The sequence below is a fragment of the Papio anubis genome, chromosome 7 (assembly GCF_008728515.1).
Source record: "Papio anubis isolate 15944 chromosome 7, Panubis1.0, whole genome shotgun sequence".
In the NCBI taxonomy this organism is placed as follows: Eukaryota; Metazoa; Chordata; class Mammalia; order Primates; family Cercopithecidae; genus Papio; species Papio anubis.
Window position 1 is genome coordinate 41,705,860 of NC_044982.1, and position 20,550 is coordinate 41,726,409.

Sequence of the window (20,550 nt, forward strand, 5' to 3'; positions counted from 1 at the left end):
AATTATCCTCCCAAGCAAATAACTGATGCTGCCTGTTAAGAACACCAGGCAGCATCAGTAAAGTTAAAACTTCTTTCTGCATCTATGCGCTTTTAATCTCCACGGCTATTTCCATAACACCTGAGATTACCTGCGTTGATAGCTGGTGAGAAACCATCCCAGGTACCACAGGTGGAGTAAAGAGATGAAAGCTACCGCAAGGCGCACACGTAAACCTTACTGAACAATGACCTTGTATCGTTAGAAAGTCAAGAAAATGGACTGCCTTGCAAGCTGCCCGTGTTCTGTTGAGTCTCTCTCCGGGGGCAACTCGGAGATGCCTTTTTGGCACCATCGGTTCTAGAATTTCCTCTGGCCTGCTGCACCGCGCCTCATCCAGGCTTGCAGTGAGGCACCCCCACTCGCCCGGAGACCCGGGTCGGCCAGGAGGTGCCAGTGGGCAGGTGTGGCAGCCTGCCTGTTGATTACAGTCTCTGCAATGTGCGAGCGCCTTGGGACTGCAGGCTGCGTGCCGCCAGCTTTGCCTGGTTCATCCTGACTACACTAGGTTTTCGGGCAGACACAGCGACACCGAGCTCGGGCTGGGGGTGGGGGCCTCGGGCCCAGTGCCCGCCCCCTGCCCTCCCAGCGTCTGCTCTCATTGCCAGCCGGGAGAAGCCCGCCCGGGAGCGCGCTTTCTAATGCGCCAGCCCCTGGGAACAATCTGTCCCTCCCAAACCCGCCACGGCGGGGGATCACCGCCCGGGTACCCGTCGCGCCCACCCTATGGCCTGAGTGTCTTTTCATATATTTAAAAAACCGAACTGTGTGCAGTGGGGACGCAGGGCGGGAAAGGCTGGAGGGCTCGTTTTCGCCACCAGGCTCGCCTCTCAGGGCTCACGAATTAGGCCCCAGCTGAAGTCCAACCCTCTTCTCGCCTCAGGGGGCTCGGGGTGGCGCGGGGTTAGGGGCAGTGAACGACGATGGGGGGGCGCCCAGGCTCAGCGGCGGGCGGGAAGGCAGAGGCGGGTTCCAGGAGCCGGGCTGAGGCCCGGCAGGTGCCCCCAGGCGCGGAGGCTGATTGGCAGGTGCGGGAGTGGGTGGGGAAGGCGGGGGCTGGGCCTGGCGCTGCGGGAGGCTGCGGCCCCGCCTCCCCGCCCCCGCCGCGGGACTATCTGGTCCCGGCAGCAGCGATGTCCCCCGGCAGGAATGTCCCTCCTCAGATAATGTTATTTATATCTCTGGGCGGGTCCGCGGCTCGGCAGCACCAGGAGCCCGGCGGCCGCTGTGCCAGGAGCCCCGCGCTGCCCTCCTTCCCCTCCGCCGCCGCCGCCGCCCCTGGGCTCGGGGTGGCCCCCGCTTCAGTCCCAGGGCAGGTGAGTCCCACGAGGGCCCGGCGGCCAAGGGAGCTGGGTGCGGGTGAGCAAGGCTGGTACGCGCGGCGCCAGCTCAGAGGAGCGCTGGGCCCAGGGGGCGTATGACGCGCAGGGCCCAGGGTACCGGGTGGGAGTCCAGCCCCAGTTGCCGGGCGTGGGATGGGAGGGGTGCGGGGCCCGGGAGGCCCGGCAGCTGCGGCAAAGATCATGCCGGGACGCGGGAACGCGCGCGGGCGTCCGAGACACTTGGTGCTAGCTTTGGAGAGCCGGATCCCGGAGAGGCCGTCGCCCCGGGGCGCAGGGAGAGGGTGACTGGGGTGCGTGTTCTCGTCCGCCTCCTCCAGGACCCCGGCCTGGGAGCAAAGGGGATCGCGCGTCTAGCCGGTTCGACCGCCGCGCTGCTCTCTGCCTTTTTCTGTCGGGCTTCTCGGCTCTGGGGCCGCTCATATCCCTCTTCTGGGGAACTTGGCTGCGCTCTCCCTGGGCCGCCCAGCGCCCAGGCAGGAGGGACAGGTCAGGGCAGCAGAGGGGGCCGGTCCTCCGGGCGCTGGGAACCACGCGGAGAGTGACCCCGTGTAGACCGAGGGAGGAAAGATCCTAGTGCCCTAAGCCATACTTCAAGGACCCCTAGCCTTCCTCTCCCAAAGAGTTCCTCTTTCTCTAAGCTTCTCCAGGCTACTCTACCCTCACCCTCCTCTCCAGTTTCCCCTCTTCCTCTAACTTGGTCTTGAGAAATAGCAGAAAGTGGGATAAATAATAGAAGCTGTAAAACAATCCCCAACTCCCACCAACTCATCCATACTTTCCAGGCTAGGGAAGCAGCTGCGGGGCTGGAGTGCTGTTTCCCTGACAACGAGCTTCAGGTAGGGCCTTGAGTTATAGCCTATTAATATCCAAACCACTGTTTTCAGTGAGCAATTAGAGGCGCCAGGAGTAAGGAAAACGAAAAGAAGTCACTGTTTTTTGTACATCTAAATGTTAGATGCATCAGATTGGGGGGTGGGGTGGGGGGATATAGTGACAGTCTTTTTGTACTGAAAATTTCTGTGAGGAGAGACTAGGTTGTCACCTCCAGGTAGGAGGCAGTCATGCAAAACCCCTGCCTGGAGGTAGTCACGATCCGTATTTTAGTTTCTAAGGAAAGAGATTCAGGCGGCTCCCTAATGAGAGGAGTTTGCAAATCAAAGATTTTTAGGCACAGCTCAACTGTCCACTGTCCTATCCTTAGCTTCACAGATGGCTCTGAATTTTATTCTAGAATTCCCTCTTCGCCCACCCCTTCCCCCACTATAACCCAAGACAGGTCATTTCTTATTTCGGGATCCAACTTCTATTCTTTTGCTCTGAGTCCCAGGTTCAAAAATGCAATTGAAAACACTTTTTTTTCCTAAGTGCAAAATGATTGTTAATGTATGCTGAATGTCCAGCACCTAACACAGTTAGGCCTGTGCTTGCCTGGAGGCTAGCAGGCTAGCCAGGAAAGGGAATGTTAAACTTACATTGAAGAAGAGCCCACCAGCCTTGAAACCCACCAACTCCAGAGGTGGGTCATTTATACAGAATTTTGTCAAAAACTCTAGAGTAAAGCACCATTGAAAGACATAAACCCTCATGAAAATGTGGTTTTAGACCCCTGAGCTGTTGTTCTTAGCTTTATCAGTGCCCCAGTGGCAATGATTGGGGATGAGCCAGTCCTATTAATCTTGAGTTCTGGGAAGACTCAGAGTCCACTCGTGGAATTGTAAGCACCCAAGGACTCCCAGGCATCCAGGATGGGCCTTGTAGCACAGGCATATCAAGTTCTCCTGAGCGGCTTGCCCAGAAGAGAGTTGGGATACCACCTTTGGCTCTGATCAATGCTTTTTCCAAGTGTTCTGAAGGTGTCCTATAGCAGAACACCTGCTAGATGACTAGTTTTGGGGGTGAAGGTATGACAGGAGCAAGACTTCTACCTGGGATCACGTTTGGCAAAATAAAAATGAGTATTTTAGGCAATCTAGGTGTGAATGAAAGTTTTGAACTAGAGTCAAAGTCTGACAGGTCTGTCACAGCTCTGGAAATAAACTGTTTTTGGTAAATAAAAATAATCATAGCTTTTATTTATTCTGTCTTTTATGTTGTTGTACCCAGTACCTGGCTGGTAGTGAACCCTCAGTTAATCTTTGTTGAATGAATGAGGAAACCAACAAATGAATTCTCAGCATTTTCTTTATATTATCCAACTTAATTATCATGGTAACTCTATAAGGTAGCTCATATCAGCATTTTACAAGTAAGGAAACAAGTAATCTTCCTTACAAGTAAGGAAGATTAAATAACCTGCTTCATATTACCCAGCTAATGAGAGATGGGTCCAAGATTCAAACTCAGTTTGTTTGGTTCTACCTTCTTTTTAAGGTTAGATACTCAGCAGGGAATATAGAGTATGAGTTGGGAAGATTTGACTGTAGCATTGTCTTCTAGCTTCACAATCTTCATTCCCAGGACCTCAGGTAATAGTTCTGCTTATATCAGAGGAGCTTAAAAAATATTGTCTGAAGACAATATTGGGCATTTATTTGCTCAGAGGTTTTTAGCCTTGCCCATTATTTTCAGGTCATTGTTTCAAGGACAGAACTATAATTTTGGCAGGAGTCAAAGTATGGATTTTTTTTTTTTTAAAAGAACAGATTTTCCTTTCATTCCTGGAAGTGGCCAGGAGGGCTTGATGATACATAGGGACAGTGTGATAGGACAGAGGATAACTATAAAAAATTCATGAGGCAAACACTATTGGAGAGGGAAGGGATTTTGGAGGTCACTGAACCCAGCCTTCCATATGCGTACTTACTTGCTTAAAGGCAAGACCTAACTACATGTACCTGATCATTGATGTGTAGCTATGGCACCCATACTCCTTATTACTCGAGCTCACTTCTTTCCTGTCTCACTCTCAAGGCCAATATGGTTTATTTCCTGAAGTTCTGCCTAATCAAACTTCTGAGATTGTATTTCCTTTGGAGGAGATTATGAGAGGATGTGTTTTAATATCCAGTACTTTCATTTTAGTGAAATCTTACAGAAAAGGTATTGAGGATAAGCAGGAGAGAAGGCAGTCTCAAGCATTAAACTCTAAACTGTTCTATAATCTCCCCCATCGCTTGTAAGGTGTACACATGTATACATTTTAAAACAATAGTTACGCACATTACGATCTAGAGACAAGAAATCTTAAGTAATTATGTCCATTTTTGGGGGGCATGGGGAAGGACTTTAGAGAACTATTGAGACTGTCAGATACGTGTTTTAACCTAAACCCAATCACCAAATTGCTCTTGAAGAGCAGCACTTTAATTTCAAAATCAAACACAAAATTTTACTCTCTGCTCAAGACCTGAAAAGGTAGGAAACACGACCAGTGGGAGATTTAAAGTAGAGATGGGGTTTCACTATGTTGGTCAGGCTGGTCTCAGGAGTTCAAGACCAACCTGGCCAACCCCATCTCTACTAAAAATACAAAAATTAGCCAGGTGTGGTAGTGGGTACCTGTAACACCAGCTACTCAGGAGACTGAGACAGAGAATCACTTGAACCTGGGCAGTAGAGGTTGCAGTGAGCCAAGATTGCGCCACTGCACTCCAGCCTGGACAATAAAGCGAGGCTCTGTCTCAAACAAACAAACAAACAAAAAGTGTTATAAAAAAGCAAGGTATAGTGGCTTATGCCTATAATCCCAGCTACTTGGGAGGCTAAGGGAGGAGGATTGCTTGAGCCCAGGAGTTAGAGAGGCTGAACTATGATTGTGCCACTGTACTCCAGCCTGGACAACAGAATGAGGCACCATCTCTAATTCATGAATTAATTAAAAAGTGATTTAAAATACATTTCTTTGTTACGGAATTTTAAAATTATGGAATTTAAAAAAATAACCTCAGATCTACAGATTAACATTTATCAATGAACTTGGGAGGATCAAGAGTGAAAATAACTGTGCTATGTGGGCTGATGAGAAATTTGATTATATAATGAGGACTGGCAGGGAAGTTCATGGATACTGGTTTCTGAAACCATATGGATATCACAAGCCAAAAATGACTGTGGAAAGAAGAAGTTCATCTTTGAAGTAGCTTGTATTGACTCAGTTGGTTTTAACACACAGATCGTAGGTTACTCCTCTGTTTTAGATAAGAAATCTGAGGAGGAAGAGTAGATGCAGTGGTCTGAGTGCCAGAATCATCATGTGGCATTTGCTGGGTTTATCACAGAGATGCTTCCTTCTTCACCGCATTAGGTGAAGGTCACCTGTTTTGGAGATGGAGAGAGTGATTGAGGAAGAGCGTAGGAGGCAGTCAGGAAAATTCACTGTCAGATCTGGCTCCGCTGATGGATTGCCAACTCCCCTTGGTAAATATTTAGAAAATGCCATAGCGTGTTTCCCTCTGTTGCTGCGTGTATTTCTTAATTCACAGCCAAGTGATCCAAATTCTTCCATTTTCAGCCAGCCTCAGCTGAATATCAAACCACCAGGGATCCCTAGCCTTTATAGCTCCCGTAGTCTTAGAGGTGGTCACAGACAGAAAATGCTTCCTTAATGAATTGTCTGCCTAGCTTATCAAATTCCCAAACCACCTTTCATTTTTCTCTTTCTTTTTCCTGGTTGCGGGAAATATTACAAAGCCCTCTTCTTCCTACCTCAGCAAGTCCTTCTCAGGCTTTGCCATAATGTTTTATTTCCACACCATACCTGTGCAGACCTGGCTGAGGGTAGAATTACAAGGGCAATTAAAACTCAGACATATACCATGTGAGCAGTGGGGGCAAAAGTGGGCTTCCTTTCTTTCACTTGGATGTTATAAATTTAGCAAGTGAAAAGGCACAGGGTTAGAAAAAAATAGGCTTTGCATTGAACCGGGCTCAGATCATCCAGGATATTTATGAAGAGAATAACAGGGCACCTTGACAGCTAAAGAACAATAATTGCTTCGAATTATAGTCAACTTAGGAGTTTCCACCATTGTGAAAAGGAGAAGAAACTTGAATAATTCTGAAAATGAATACGTTGAAAATAATTTCCATTTGTACCAGACTTAAATATGGGCATGTCTCATTTGAGAATTTATAGCAATTCAAATAAAACAAAGCATACTTTAAAGGCATGAATTATGTGGACCAGAAAGAAGTCTGTAACCTTATTCTGTCCCTCTTTCGAGTCCCAACCTGTTTCTAGAAGAACCCTAGGAATGGCAATTAATTTCACCTTCCAGCATATTTCTGCAAGGGTGGAAAAGCAAGAAAAGGCCTTTCATAATACTGACTTCGAGTCGTAAGTCATAGAGAGTTAGAGGTAGAAAGGCCTGAGAAATAATTGAGATGTATTCAAAAACAGCAGACATTGGGTGTCTACCACGTGTCTTACACTATTATGCTATTATGTGCTGAAGACACACAAAGAGATCAGATGGAGAATCACTGATCTGGTATGAAAATGGCCTTGCAACCAAGTAATGATTCAACAGGATGCCTGAGAGAGAGGGCGCATAGGAGGAAACATCTCATTTAGGTTGGGGAATCCCAGAAGACCTTTGAAAGTGCCTAGGATTTCTCTAATGGAAGAAGGGAGGATGAGGGGGCCTGCGAGTGGAAGTTTAGGCAGTTGTCCAGCACAGACAATAAAGCATGATTAGATTAGGGGATGAATCGTAGTTCCACATGGCGGAAGTTTGGCCAGAAAGGTGGTTGGGGTTCAGCCTGTGAAGAAGTTTGAGTCACTGGAAGTTTTTAAGTCGTAAAGGGGTATGATGAAATCTCTGTTGACAAAGCTCACCAGTGGCGGTGAAGAGAAAGTGAATTAGATCCCAGCCAGTACAGGATGATGATCACAGATAACTATAGTCCACTCAATATTCAGCATGCCTTTGTCTGCACGTCATCTTATTTTATCTTATGATGACCATGTGAAGGGAAGATCTGATTATTCCTGGTTTCCAGTTACAAAACAGGATTAGAAATGTACATTTATATACTCAAGGTCCCTCTAGTAGTTTACTCCAAAATGTGACTTTGACCCAGTTGCCTAGTTCTGAGGCTGGAGCTGTTTCCAGGTCTTCTCAGTGGAGTAATTGAATATTCTGGGCCTTCTGGTTGAGACCACGTTTGCTTTTTTTCTTCAGCAGAATATTCCACCTAAGTTCATTGGTTCCGGAGAGAAGGAGGGAGACGCTTGTTAACAGTATTACCCTTTACCATAGCCACAGAACCTCAAGAATGGCCCTCCAGAGTATATACAGATGATGTTCCAAAGCATAAATTAATGGATTCTCAGTAGCATGCCATAGATAAATGAAGGGTTCATCTGCCTGTTAATTGATGTTTTGGCTTTTTCATTCCTTTACCCCAGAATCACTGGACATTATTGTGCTTATGCTTCATTTTGGACTTCAGCAGCCTCTTTTTGTCCAGTGATCTTGAGGGCCTTGATTTGTACTTATGTCAGTCTTCAACAAATATTTACGGAGCTCTTATTTAATTTGCCAGACATGCTGTAGGCCCAGGGGATGTAACAGTGAATGTGGCAAAAATGTCTGATGTCATAGAGTGCATATTGTAGTTAGGGGAGAGAGGAACTAAATGACAAGCAGCAGACAAAAATATATATTGTAATTTCAGGTGCTAAAAAGAAAAATAAAGCAATGTGAAGGGAAAGAAGGGTGGTTCTACTATTTCAGGTAGGGTGGTGTCTGATGGGGCTTCATCTGGGCTGAGACTCAAATGAAGTGGGGAGAGGGGCATGGGATGTTTGGGAGAAGAGATTCAGGTTGAGTGGCAGTCTGTTCTCACACTGCTAATAAAGACATACCAGAGACTGGGTAATTTATAAAGGAAAGAGGTTTAATTGAATCACAGTTCAGCATGGCTGGGGATACTTCACAATCATGGCAGAAGGCAAAGAAGGAGTAAAGGCATGTCATACGTGGTGGCAGGCAACACAGCATGTGCAAGGGAACTGCCCTTTATAAAACCATCGGATCTCATGAGACTTATTCACTATCACGAGAACAGCACATGAAAAACCCACCCCCATGATTCAGTTACCTCCCACGGTGTCCCTCCCATGACATGTAGGAATTATGGGAGCTGCAATTCAAGATGGGATTTGGGTGGGGACACAGCCAAACCATACCAAGTGAGAAGCCCCCAGCGTGGGACCACTGCTGTGTCCAAGCAATGGCAAGGAGGCCAGTGTGGCCTGAGTGCAGGGCGTCATGGGGAGAGCTGACCACAGTGCTGGAGAGAAAACCGGGTCTTGATGGTACAGGCTTTGTGACCTTTGGGTTTTAGCCCAAGTGTCATAGAAAGCCACTGGAAGTTGGGGGCAGGGGAGTGACTTGTTCAGATTTGTGTCTCAAGTGGATCTTTCTGGCTGCCCTAAGGAGGATTGATTGTGAGGCACAAGAGTGGAGGAAAGGAGTCCCATGAAAGCTACTGCGGTGTTTCAGGACTGAGAGGACGAATCAGGATGATAGTGCTGGTGAGATGCAGTTGGGTTCTGAGTATAGAGATTATGGGATTTGGATATAGAGGATGAGAGAAAAAGAGTAAGATGATTCCATTGTTTTTGGCCTGAACAACTGGACGAACAAAAAGGTCGTTTACTGAGATGGTGATGTATTTTATCAAATGTACCACGGGCTATTTTTTTTATTTCTGTTTTTGTTGAGGTGTTGACTTGGAATAGTCTCTGGCAGACTTTTCATTTAAATACACCAAAAAGGAGATGTTTTTATTTTCAGATGATTCATGACATCTGTTTGAAGTGAAGCCTTAGATGTGCTGTGCACTTTGTACTGGTACTTTTAGATCAGTCCCACAATGTTTACACTATGTGATGGAGATTAAGATATGGGAGAAACAAGATTGACATATGTTTCACTTTATTTTTAGAAATGTTTTGAATTGGCTGGTTAAAGCCCAAATATTTTTTGATGCTTCCTTGTTGTCATATTTAAAAAACTTTTAAAATTATAAAATAAATTCATGTACATGGTTAAAACATATATCCATATTATACAAGGGTATACAATGAAGAGTAAAAGTCTTCCCCTAACTTTAGCCCTGTTTCTAAGAAGGTACCATTGTCAGCAGTTTCTGTGTATGCTTTGAGAAGAATTTTTTTTACGTTCAAGCATTTGGCCTGATACATTTTAAGTCATAGCATTAAGCTAGCAGCATCACGTATTTGAGTGGTAGTCTGTTCTCACACTGCATCAGGTTTCAGATTTAGTAGCCCTCAGGTTAAGCGACCTGGAGTCCACTTTCTATCAACTAAGGGTCTCGCTCTCCAAACCATCCCATACTGAACCACTGTCTTTATCATATAACACCCCTTCTCAAAAGCCACCAGTGGTTCTTCTCTGGGTCGAGGTAGAAATCCAAACTCATAAAGTTGGCTTTTAAGAGCCATTGTTTAGGCACCAGTCTCTTTTTTTCTACTCTTTTACCACTTTCCATCACAAACTCTCTACTTAAACTAAGTTTCTCCGCTTCTGCTTACTGAGTCCTGAACATTTTTCCCAGATTTGGAGTGTTTGCCATCAGAACCTGGGTTCAAAGCTGTGTCTTCTTCCTGGAACACTTCACTCCACAGTAATCTCTCCCTTCTTCAAACTTGCTAAATTAGGGCTAGATACATGTACCCTATTTGAACATAATCACAAATTTTTTATTATTATAAACTTTCCTTGTATCTGTGTATTATTTGCTCAAATATATGCAACATAAAATTTACCATTTTAACCATTTTTAAGTGTACATACAGTTCAGTGGCATAAGCACATTCACATTGCTGTGCAGCCATCACCATCATCCCTCCCCATCATCATGAAAAAGATGGACTTTTTTCATCTTCCAAAACGCAAGCACTGTGTCCATTAAACACTAACTCTCCATTCCCTCTCCCTCCATCTGTCTATGGACACTTGGATTGCTTCTACTCTTGCCTATTGTGAATAATGCTGCTGTGAACATGGGTGGGCAGATGTCTCCTCAAGACCTTGCTTTCACTTCTTTTGGACATATACCTAGATGTGAAATTGCTGGATCACATAGTAATTCTATTTATAATCTTTTAAGGAACCCGTCCATGCAATTTTAATATTTCCCCTTGGTATTTAACATCTCCAAAGGGAAGGGCAAAAATTTATTAACATCCTCATTTTGGGGGCCAAACTGAACTTGAGAAGTGTTTATTTCAGAACACTGTCTTTGGGTGATAGTTCGTCATCACAGTTCTTGAATTTGTTCATTTATTAGTTTGCCTATTTTTAGATTTGTAGACTTTTAGAGGACAGGCAGGAGATGTTTAATTTGCTTTGTAGAGCATGTAGCCCAAGCTCAGGTGGGGAAGGGTGTAAATATTATGCGATGTTTTATTTCAGCTAAAAAATCTCCTTGAGCTGGATGACAAGAGTCTGGGTTGCTTCCAGCTCCTTTTCTCTTGCTGTTTGCCCTTGGGCAAAGAACTTCCTCTTTCTCTGACCTTTTTTTTTTTTTTTTCTTTTTCAGGGCTTTTTATGTGTGTGATTGTGATGGTGCCTTAACATTTATCATCATCCTTAACATTTTCCTTGTGGATTCCTCTGTAAAACTTACATGTTGCCTTCTCTTCATAACCTTGCCTGACAGCCCCTCTTCCTTGCCAGGTCCTGGGGTAGCGCTGATTGCTTCCTCTTTTGTATTTTTACCGTACCTTTCTCATTCCTTTCTTACAGGTGGATCATCTTGTTTTGTAATTGTCAACTTGCCTTCTACACTGTTAGTTCAAGCTTCTTGCAACGGGGAACTGAGTCTCACGCTTAAAAACAAAACAAAGCAAAACAAAACAAAATTCAGCACCTAGAGCCATGCTTTATACGTGGAGGGGAGTGGATTAAAAATATTTGTTGATTAAAAAATTAGGCTGGACATGGCAGCTCACGCCTATAATCCCAGCACTTTAGGAGGCTAAGGTGGGCAGATTGCTTGAGCCCAGGAGTTTGAGACCAGCCTGGGCAACATAGCAAGACCTGTCTCTACAAAAATTTAAAAAAAAAAAAAGCTGGGCATTGTGGCACGTGCCTGTAGTTCCAGCTACTCAGGAGGCTAAGGTGGGAGAATCACCTGAGCCCGGGAAGTTGAGACTTCAGTGAGCCGTGATTGTACCACTGCATTTCAGCCTCGGTGACAGAGTGAGACCCTGTCTCAAAAAAAAAAAAAAGAAAGAAATTTTAAAAATCTGACCAAGCACAGTGGCTCACACCTGTAGTCCCATCTGCTTAGGAGGCTGAGGCCAGAGGATTGCTTGAGCCCAGGAGTTCAAGGCTGCAGTGAGCTACGATCATGCCACTGAATTCCAGTCTGGACTACAAAGTGAGACCCCATCTCAAAATAAATATATTAATTAAAAATTAAAAAAAATTAAAGCAATTGGTTAGAGTGTGGAGCTCATAAAAAATTAATGAATGTTTGAAATTACATGTATCTAAGTTCGTATAATTTTAACTTGGATACAAGGCATTGTTATGCTAATGAGTTTATTATAACAACAAGTCAACATTTATTGAGAAAGTTATGTGGTAAGCACTATGCTGAGAGTTTTCATGTGTATTTATTATTTACAATCAGACTTGGAAAGTTAACTTACCCATGAATACCCACCGAGTAAGGTAACAGCTGGACTTGAACCCATGTGTGTTTATTCTAGAGTGCTTGCTTTGAACCACTGTGCCTGCTCAAATTGGGGTGGAGGCCAACACTACGTGACTTAATTCTCAGCGTTTCTTTTTTTTTTTTTAAATCCTTCATCTTTAATGGTTTGAAATTAGAGAGGTAATTCGTTGCATACCTTTATATGTTGCTTTATATTTGCAATGATTTAGCCTAATAGACTTGAATCCCTTTATTAGCTTTCAATAAATAATTAATGTTCTGAATCCTACTTCCGATGTAGTTATTTGACATCTGAGGATGGAGATGCTAATTAGTACCACACAATATACCCACTCTCATAAGGCAGCTGTACCAAAACTGCTTTAGAAAAGGTCTGAATTATTGCCAAATGTGATAGCCTCCTTCCAGACCCGAGGTTTCCGACTTCTCCACAACATTTGACCACTCTCCCATTGAACCTCTGCCCTCTCTGGGCGTCTGTGACCTGGGCCCTCCTTTTTCCCTCCTAGCTTCTTTACCACTGCTGCTACATTTGTTGTTATTGTTCCTTCCTCTCTGCCAGCTTTCAATTGTTGGGATTGCCAATAGGTCTGAATCCTTATCTCTAGTCTGACCTCCTCCTCAATCCCAGATCAGCTTCACAGCAGTCTGCTGCTGTCTTCATTTGCTTCTATAGAGATGTCTCAAGCTCACCATGTCATCCTGGGACTTCTCGCCTCCCTTCTTCACCCCAAATCTGCTTTTCTGCCTTTTTTTTAAATATATATATAGCTAGGTTCATGTTGTCACCATCCCCCAAGTAAGAATCTCAGTACCATTTTTGGTCTCTCTTTTTCCCCCCATACTTCCACATCTACTTGGCTGCTCATTTTTCCTCTAAAATTTTCAAATTAGTTCCTTTCTTTTAATTCCCACTGTCACTATTCTTATCTTATGTTTAAATAATTGGCCTTTAGGTCTTCAGTCTCTACCTTTCTAACCCATCCCACACCCTGACCTCAGAATTATTTTTAAAAACCTAAGTCTGACTGAGTCATTCTACTGCTTTGAAACCCTCAATGGTTCCCCATTGCCCCAAAATAAAGTGTAAAGGGGCAGGCAGGGGCCTCGGCAATCTGTTCCAACCTCCCTTCCTACCTTCATTCCTTCTCCATTACCTTGCCTGGGGTGCTTGTGACTTGCTCAACTTCAGGCTCATTTTCCTGCCTCCATAACTTTGCTGCCACTTTTTCTTTCTTTCTTTCTTTCTTTTTCTTTTTTTTTTTGAGACAGAGTCTCGCTTTGTTGCCCAGGCTGGAGTGCAGTGGCACGATCTTGGCTCACTGCAAGCTCCGCCTCCCGGGTTTACGCCATTCTCCTGCCTCAGCCTCCTGAGTAGCTGGGACTATAGGTGCCCGCCACCACACCCGGCTAATTTTTTGTATTTTTAGTAGAGACAGGTTTTCACCATGTTAGCCAGGATGGTCTCGATCTCCTGACCTTGTGATCCACCTATCTTGGCCTCCCAAAGTGCTGGGATTACAGGCGTGAGCCACCGCGCCCGGCCTGCTGCCACTTTTTCTATGCCTAGAATCTTTCCTCTCTTTCCTTAGCCATGAACTCTTTTTTTTTTTTTTTGAGACAGAGTCACCCTGTTGCCCAGGCTGGAGGGATAGAGGACAGTCGCATGATCATGGCTCACTACAGCCTCCACCTTCCAGCTTCAAGTGATTCTCCTGCCTCAGCCTCCCGAGTAGCTGGGATTACAGGCGCCCATCTCCATGCCTGGGTAATTTTTGTATTTTTAGTAGAGACGGGGTTTCGCCATGTTGGCCAGGCTGGTCTTGAATGCCTGACCTCAGGTGATGTGCCTGTCTCAGTCTCCCAAAGTGTTGGGATTACAGACGTAAGCCTCCACACCCAGCACAGCCATGAACTCTTACACATATATGCCTTAAGACCCCCATCAGCTGTAACCCCTTTTTGAAGCTCTCCTGAAACTTCTTTCCCTCTACTGTGACCCCAGAAGACACACATTCCTTCCACCTTTGCTGTCCACACTGTAGCCTGGCTGGTCATGCACAGGCCTGACTCACCTCTAGATTATGAGTTCCTTGAGGAAGAGATGGTGTCTGATGTCCTTGGGGACACTCGTGCCCAACTCAGGGCCTGGCTTATGTTCAGTGCTCAAGAAACAAGTTGAATTGGGTGATAGGGGGAGGTTTCAAGAATATTAGGCGTTGTAAATAATCCAGAAATTAATGACCTATAAAAGATTATGAAGAGGGGCTAATGGAAGACACCATGGATGGGTTGGAGGTGAGGAGGGAAGAGGATTGCTTTAGACCTGAGTGGAGGCTGTCTTCCACCTCTATATTCTCCACAGTTTCCCATTTATGAGAGGAACAAATAATGGCTCATTTTAACTTACATCATCAGATATGTCTATTGCTAGAAAAATTTAGTTATTCATCCAGAATACAGTCACTCCCACCTCATTTTTCAGTGAATGTTTGAAGCTGACCCTCAGAATGCAGCTATGAAAGGCTCTTTGACTGTGCATTTCAGATCCATGGACACAAGATTTGTTTCATAACAATAAAGAGTTAAGAAAAACACTTAAGAAAAAAAAAGACTGAAAATTCCTGTATAGAGGTTTTATTTTTCTGGGTACAGTTAATCTGTTTACTTGTTTGTCCTTAAGGCATGTCAAAGTAGGAACTACCTTGTAATATATTACAGTATTTATTGGTTGGTTTGTTCTGCCCTCATTTCTGCCTTACCCGGACAAAAAGTGAACCTCACCAATGGCTGGACTCACCCGAATTCTGCTTGCTCAGGCCTCTGAGCATGTTTTGTTTCTTTCAACAAAACTCTCTGTCATGGATGCACTCCCACTGCAATTCAGCTACTCTCTTTTCCTGCCTCGTCCTGCACCCAGTGACTGATAGGAGCTGGTATTTAACTTCCAGAGGCGGTGAGTGGAGCTACGAGGCCTCTAAGTATGTGGTGGGGTCTGAGATGAGCTGATAAGCGGAAGGCCCTCAAAGGCCTTGGCAAGATGTGCCTGGGATAAAGAACGGCAGGGGACAAAGTTAGGCCTTGTGAGGGGGACCTGAGGGCAGTGAGGCAGAGGAAGGGACTCAACCAAGACAACTGAAGAACCCATTGAGCTCTGACAGGTATCCTGAGGCCAGCGATAAGCAGACAACAGTCAGCAAACTCAATGGAGAGCTGACAGTGAGGGTGGGATAAACAACTAGCAGCTTCTAGAAGCTCTGGAATGTCATGAATGCCAGTGATCATCACCCCATCTCAAGGATTACTAGGCACCATAGTGAAGGTCACCCGTAGGCTGACTACTAGTTAGTGGCCTCACTGCATACTCTTCAAGTGAACAGTCTTATTCATTTCATAGATGTTTTACTTTGTGGTGTTTTAGCCACGCCATGGTCTCTGTTTTTCTCATTTAAAATCCAGCCTGCTGCTCGTAGAGTCAGTAGAGCAGGCTCTGCCTTTCTCTGCAAGGTGGGTGTGTGCATTCTGTAACCGCTTTCTGGAACTATTGGGAAATCTTGATGCCCAAATGTTCAACCTAAAGTTGACGCAGGAGGGTTCTTCACTGTGTGAAGTGATGGGAGGAATGAAGGTGTTTGCAGGTACAGGGAGTGAAGTAAGATGGTAGAATCAAAGCAACTGCTCTGGGAGAGGAAGCCAGTACCCTCTGCAAAGCAGAGACCTATACCTGTGAGGGCAAACTGGGTCATTTGTGTTTCAAAGCTGTGTGAAATCTCTTTGCCCAGGAGACTGAAAGAGTACTCCATGGATCCAGGCTAGCCAGGCTTTTCTTACCATGGTCGCTGGTGAGTCCAGTGGGTGTATGGTAGAGCTGGTACTCAGTACGGCGTCCTCAATGTAGTAACTCCATTGGCAGCCTCGGTTTAGCTACTCTCACTGCATCTGACCCAGAAAACGCTCAGAAAATGACTGCAGTGAAACGCGTCTTCAAGGTGAAGCTTTGAGTCCAGGTGGGGGAGGGATGCGGAGTTGATCCCAAGGGCTCAATACTTCTAAATGTGCTGGGAGTGAGCTTTGTTTATGCTCTGACCCAGAGGAAGTCACTTTACATCTCACCCTGCTTCTACCAGCATAGAGTGCCTTCTGCTTGTTTTGCATAAGCTGTGTGCCTCCTCTGCAGAAGAGGCACAGAATGAATTGGGAGCTGTAAAACTCCTGGCAGTCATAATTCTTTGTGAACAGCAGAGTCTGGTGAGCAGTGTATTTGGTTGGCAAGTGATCATTACGGTCTATACTTGGTTTCTCTGTCTGTAAGACGGTGGGAATGCTTTCTCACTGAAATGTGAAGGGGGTCAAAATGAAATCGTGTATACATTGTCCTTTTTCTAAGACCCGATGCTTAAAGCATCAAGACTCATCAAAGAGAGATGTTCTACGGATAAAATCTACTCCAAGCATCTTGCAGACATTATCTAATTGAAATTGTCCCTGAAGAGCATCTTGTTCAGCTCGCTTATTTTACTAATAAAGGAGATTTGGAGGGGAGTGATTGGCATGAGCTTGCATAGTTCGTGCAGGACTCTTGAGTGAAACCCAGGTCTCCTGATCTGTGGCCTAGACCTTTTTCCCTGCCTGTATCTCTCCTTCCCTCTCCTTCTTCATCTTCTACAACTTTTTAAAAACCAGTTTTTAGAAATTATAACATGAACATGTTATTTTTACCCAGGGTAAAAATAATTCAAACAGTACCAAAGAGTATAAATAGCACTCCTAGACTCGTTACTGCAGAAGAGGCACAGGTAACAACTATTAACAATTTGTTGTCTATCCCCTAGAGATTTTCCAGGCACATATAGATATATACACATAGATACAGATATGTGTTTGTGTAGGTATATATATGTGTATATTGTGGTCTTTTATTTTTTCATACAACATTGTAACTTGTCCTTTTGACTTAATGATGAAACTCTTTGGATATCTTTCCATATTAGGACATAGAGGTTGACCTCTTTTATTTTTCTGTTTTTGAGATGGGGTCTTGCTCTGTTGCCCAGGCTGAAGCACAATGATGCAATCATAGCTCACTACATCCCTGAACTCCTGGGCTCAAGTGATTTTTCTGCCTCAGCCTCTTATGTAGCTAGGACTACAGGCATGCACCACCATACCTGGCCTTTTTTTTTTTTTTTTTTAAAGAGATGAAGTCTCACTGTGTTGCCCAGGCTGGTCTTGAACTCCTGGGCTCAAGTGATCCTCCTGCCTTGGCCTCCCAAAGTGTTGGGATTACAGGCATGAGCCACTATGCCTGGCCTGACCTCTTTCATTCTTATCAGCTGTGTAATATCTTATGCTCCTTCTATTTCTTCATGATGAGTTTCAGAATTATAAGCAGCACTGTGGAATTTGAGTCCTGAATTCATGATGCCAAAATAAGAATCTCTATTTTACATGAGACTCCGGTAAGGGGAATGACTTCTGACAAGGTCACATGGCCTAGATAATTGAGAAATCTGAGACTCTACTTCTATTTGCTGATGCTATGTACTTATGGGCCCCAGTCATATGCCAGCTGCCATGCTAGGGCTTCGAATACCTTCACTCGTTTAATTCTCAAAATAGTCCATTCAGTGTGATGTTGTAATTGCCATTTCACTGATGAGGAGGCTGAGGCTAGTCAAGCTAAGTTTGCTTTGGTTCACACAATCAATTAAGTGTCTGACTTCAGATTTGTACCCAGATCCACTTGACCCAAAAGGCAATGCTATTCTCACTGTCTGAAATCTAGGACACTAGGGAGAATGGTTATGGTGAATTGAACCAAGCATTTTTTAATGGCTTTCAAGTTTGGCTAGAAACTTGGGACCTAGAATCTACTATGTGCATAGCAATGACATGGAGGACCAAGTAGCAGTGGAGCAGAGACAGAAATGATGCAGGGAGGTGGGGACAAGAAGTGGCCGCTCCTCAGGACATGTTATTATCTGTTTTATGCTAGGCTGTGTGGAAAACACAGAGGTCATTTGTTAAGGCACAGTTCTCTGCTCTTGAGAGGTTTGTAGCATGACACAAAGTGGACCCAGGTAGGTGCCATTGTGGGGCTGGCTGCAGAATGATCCAGGGTCTACACAAGCTCGTTCAACCCATGGCCTGTGGGCTGCATGTGGCCCAGGACAACTTTGAATGTGGCCCAACATAAATTCATAAACTTTTAAAAAACATTATGAGAATCTTTTGAAAAAAAATTTTTTTTTTAGTTCATCAGCTATCATTAGTGTTAGTGTATTTTATGTGTAGCCCAAGAAAATTATTCCAGTCCAGCCCAGGAAAGCCAAAAGATTGGACACCCCCTGGTCTACAGGAAGCCAAGACTGGTTTGGACTGGGGACCCAGATCTTAGGGCACCATCAAAACTTTCTAACAGGGGAGTGACATACAACCAGCTATGTTTTAGGACATCCTGCAGAAATATAACAAACGGCTCAAGAGTGTCTAAACCAGGGCAGTAGGAAGGGAAGAGAGGCAGTGAATTCAAGAGCTTCTGAGAAGTCAGAGTATCTGTACTTTCTATGTGAGGTAGGATCCAGTTCAGTATTTTCAGGCCCTACCACATAAAGGATCAAAGATATTAAAATTTGCCAATATCCCATATTAAATATCATGGGGTGTGGGGTTTTTTTGTTGTTGTTGTTGATTTTAGTTTTTTGTTTGTTTATTTGTTTTGTGACAGAGTCTCACTCTGTTGCCCAGGCTGGAGTGCAGTCAGTGATCATAGCTCACTGCAGCCTCGAACTTCTAGAGTCAAGGTATCCTCCTGCCTCAGACTCCCAAGTAAAAGCATGCTAGCATGCCCCACTAATTTTTTTTTTTTTTTTTTTGAGATGAAGTTTTGCTCTTGTTGCCCAGGCTGGAGTGCAATGGCATGATCTTGGCTCACTGCAACCTCCGCCTCCTGGGTTCAGGCAATTCTCCTGCCTCAGCCTCTCCAGTAGCTGGGATTACAGGCGCCCACCACCACGCCCGGCTAATTTTTTATATTTTTAGTACAGACGGGGTTTCACCATGTTGGCCAGGCTAATCTTGAACTGACCTCAGGTTATCTGCCCATCTCGGCCTCCCAAAGTGCTGGGATTATAGGCGTGAGGCACCGCGCCTGGCCCACCCCACTAATTTTTAAATGTTTTTACAGAGATGGGGTCTCACTATGTTACCCAGGCTAATAAAACATTTTTGTTCTCGGAAATATTTGAAAGGATTTTAGAATTATTCTTAATTTTGATTATATGGTCTTAATTTTGTACTTATAAGATAGTTTTTTTTTTTTTTTTTCAAGTCTTAAAGCATTTTTGCAGGTTCTTGAAAATCTTGTAGGTGTGTGGTGCCCACTGGCACTTAAGGGGAGGGAGAGAGCCACTGAGTGTGGCTGGAGTTTTCTAGCTCAGGTATCTGGGAGGTTGCTGTTGCTAATTTACTGAGATTAAAGTCTTAAAAGAAAGAGGCACCCTGGGAGTAGGGAGGAGGTACAAAGGAAGAATTCAATGTTAAAACTGTGTTAAGTGGGAAGCAGCTGCAGCGTGTTCTGTGGAGCTGCTGTAGCAAGTTGAGTCCAGGAGGGGCTGGGCTGGGGGTGTCGATTTGACAGCTCTCAGCACAGAAAAGGGAGCGGATCACATGAGAGAAAAGAGAGGCCTTAACTTTGGGTAATGCCTACATTGAAGGGGTGAGTGGAGGAAGAGAATCTAGTAAATGTGATTGCAATATCACAGCACACTGAGGATGAAGAGCCAGGAGAATTCAAGGCCTTGGAAATCCAGCTTTGAGAAAATGATGGTTGATTGTTTCTAACACCGAAGAGGGATCACATCGGAAAGGAGTGTACGAAGGCTGTTAGCCTTGGAAGAGGCTCAAGTGACCCTCTAGAAAGCAATTTTCGTGGAAGGATGAAACTCGATGATCAGGAACTACAGAGGAAAGCCGTGGCGAGGAGGAGAAGGCAGTGAATGCAGATTGCTTTTCTGAGAAGTTGATAGAAAGGATGGTTTGAGAGAGAGGTCAAGGGAAATTTTGTGCATTGAATAACATGACTTTTAGGCCAAGAGGGTGGGGATCCCTTGGAAAGAAAGTGGGGATACTGAGGCAGCTAGGGATGGAGACAGAGTTGATAGATGCTGGAAGTCTCTGGGAGGCTGGAAAGCATCAAGTGGATGGGGGAGCCGGTCAGTGCACCCACGCGTGTGCCCTGCCATAGATGCCTGGTATCATTTTGAGAACACTTGCCAAGTCCTGTCACATACAAAGAACCATGATAGGTGGCCCTGTGGCATTCCTCACTTATATGAGGCTTGATTATATACTCTCAAGGGCAGGGACACTTTTTTTTTTCTCCTTTATTTCTTCAAAAAAAAAAAAAGAAAAAAAACGGGATACATGCGCAGAACGTGCAGGTTTGTTACATAGGTGTATGTGTGCCATAGTGGTTTGCTGCACCTATTGATCTATTGACCTGTCTTCTAAG

General features: G+C 44.7%; 1 protein-coding gene across 1 annotated transcript in view; it reads left to right on the plus strand.

The window, feature by feature from the left end:
* Nucleotides 1–1,157: 1,157 nt before the first annotated feature.
* The window catches only part of SPTB (spectrin beta, erythrocytic), a 136,352-nt gene continuing 116,959 nt past the window's right edge, over nucleotides 1,158–20,550 (plus strand). The window contains exon 1 of the mRNA XM_009211736.4: nucleotides 1,158–1,355. The gene's annotated coding sequence lies outside the window, so the exon portion shown is untranslated. The remainder of the gene's footprint in view (nucleotides 1,356–20,550) is intronic.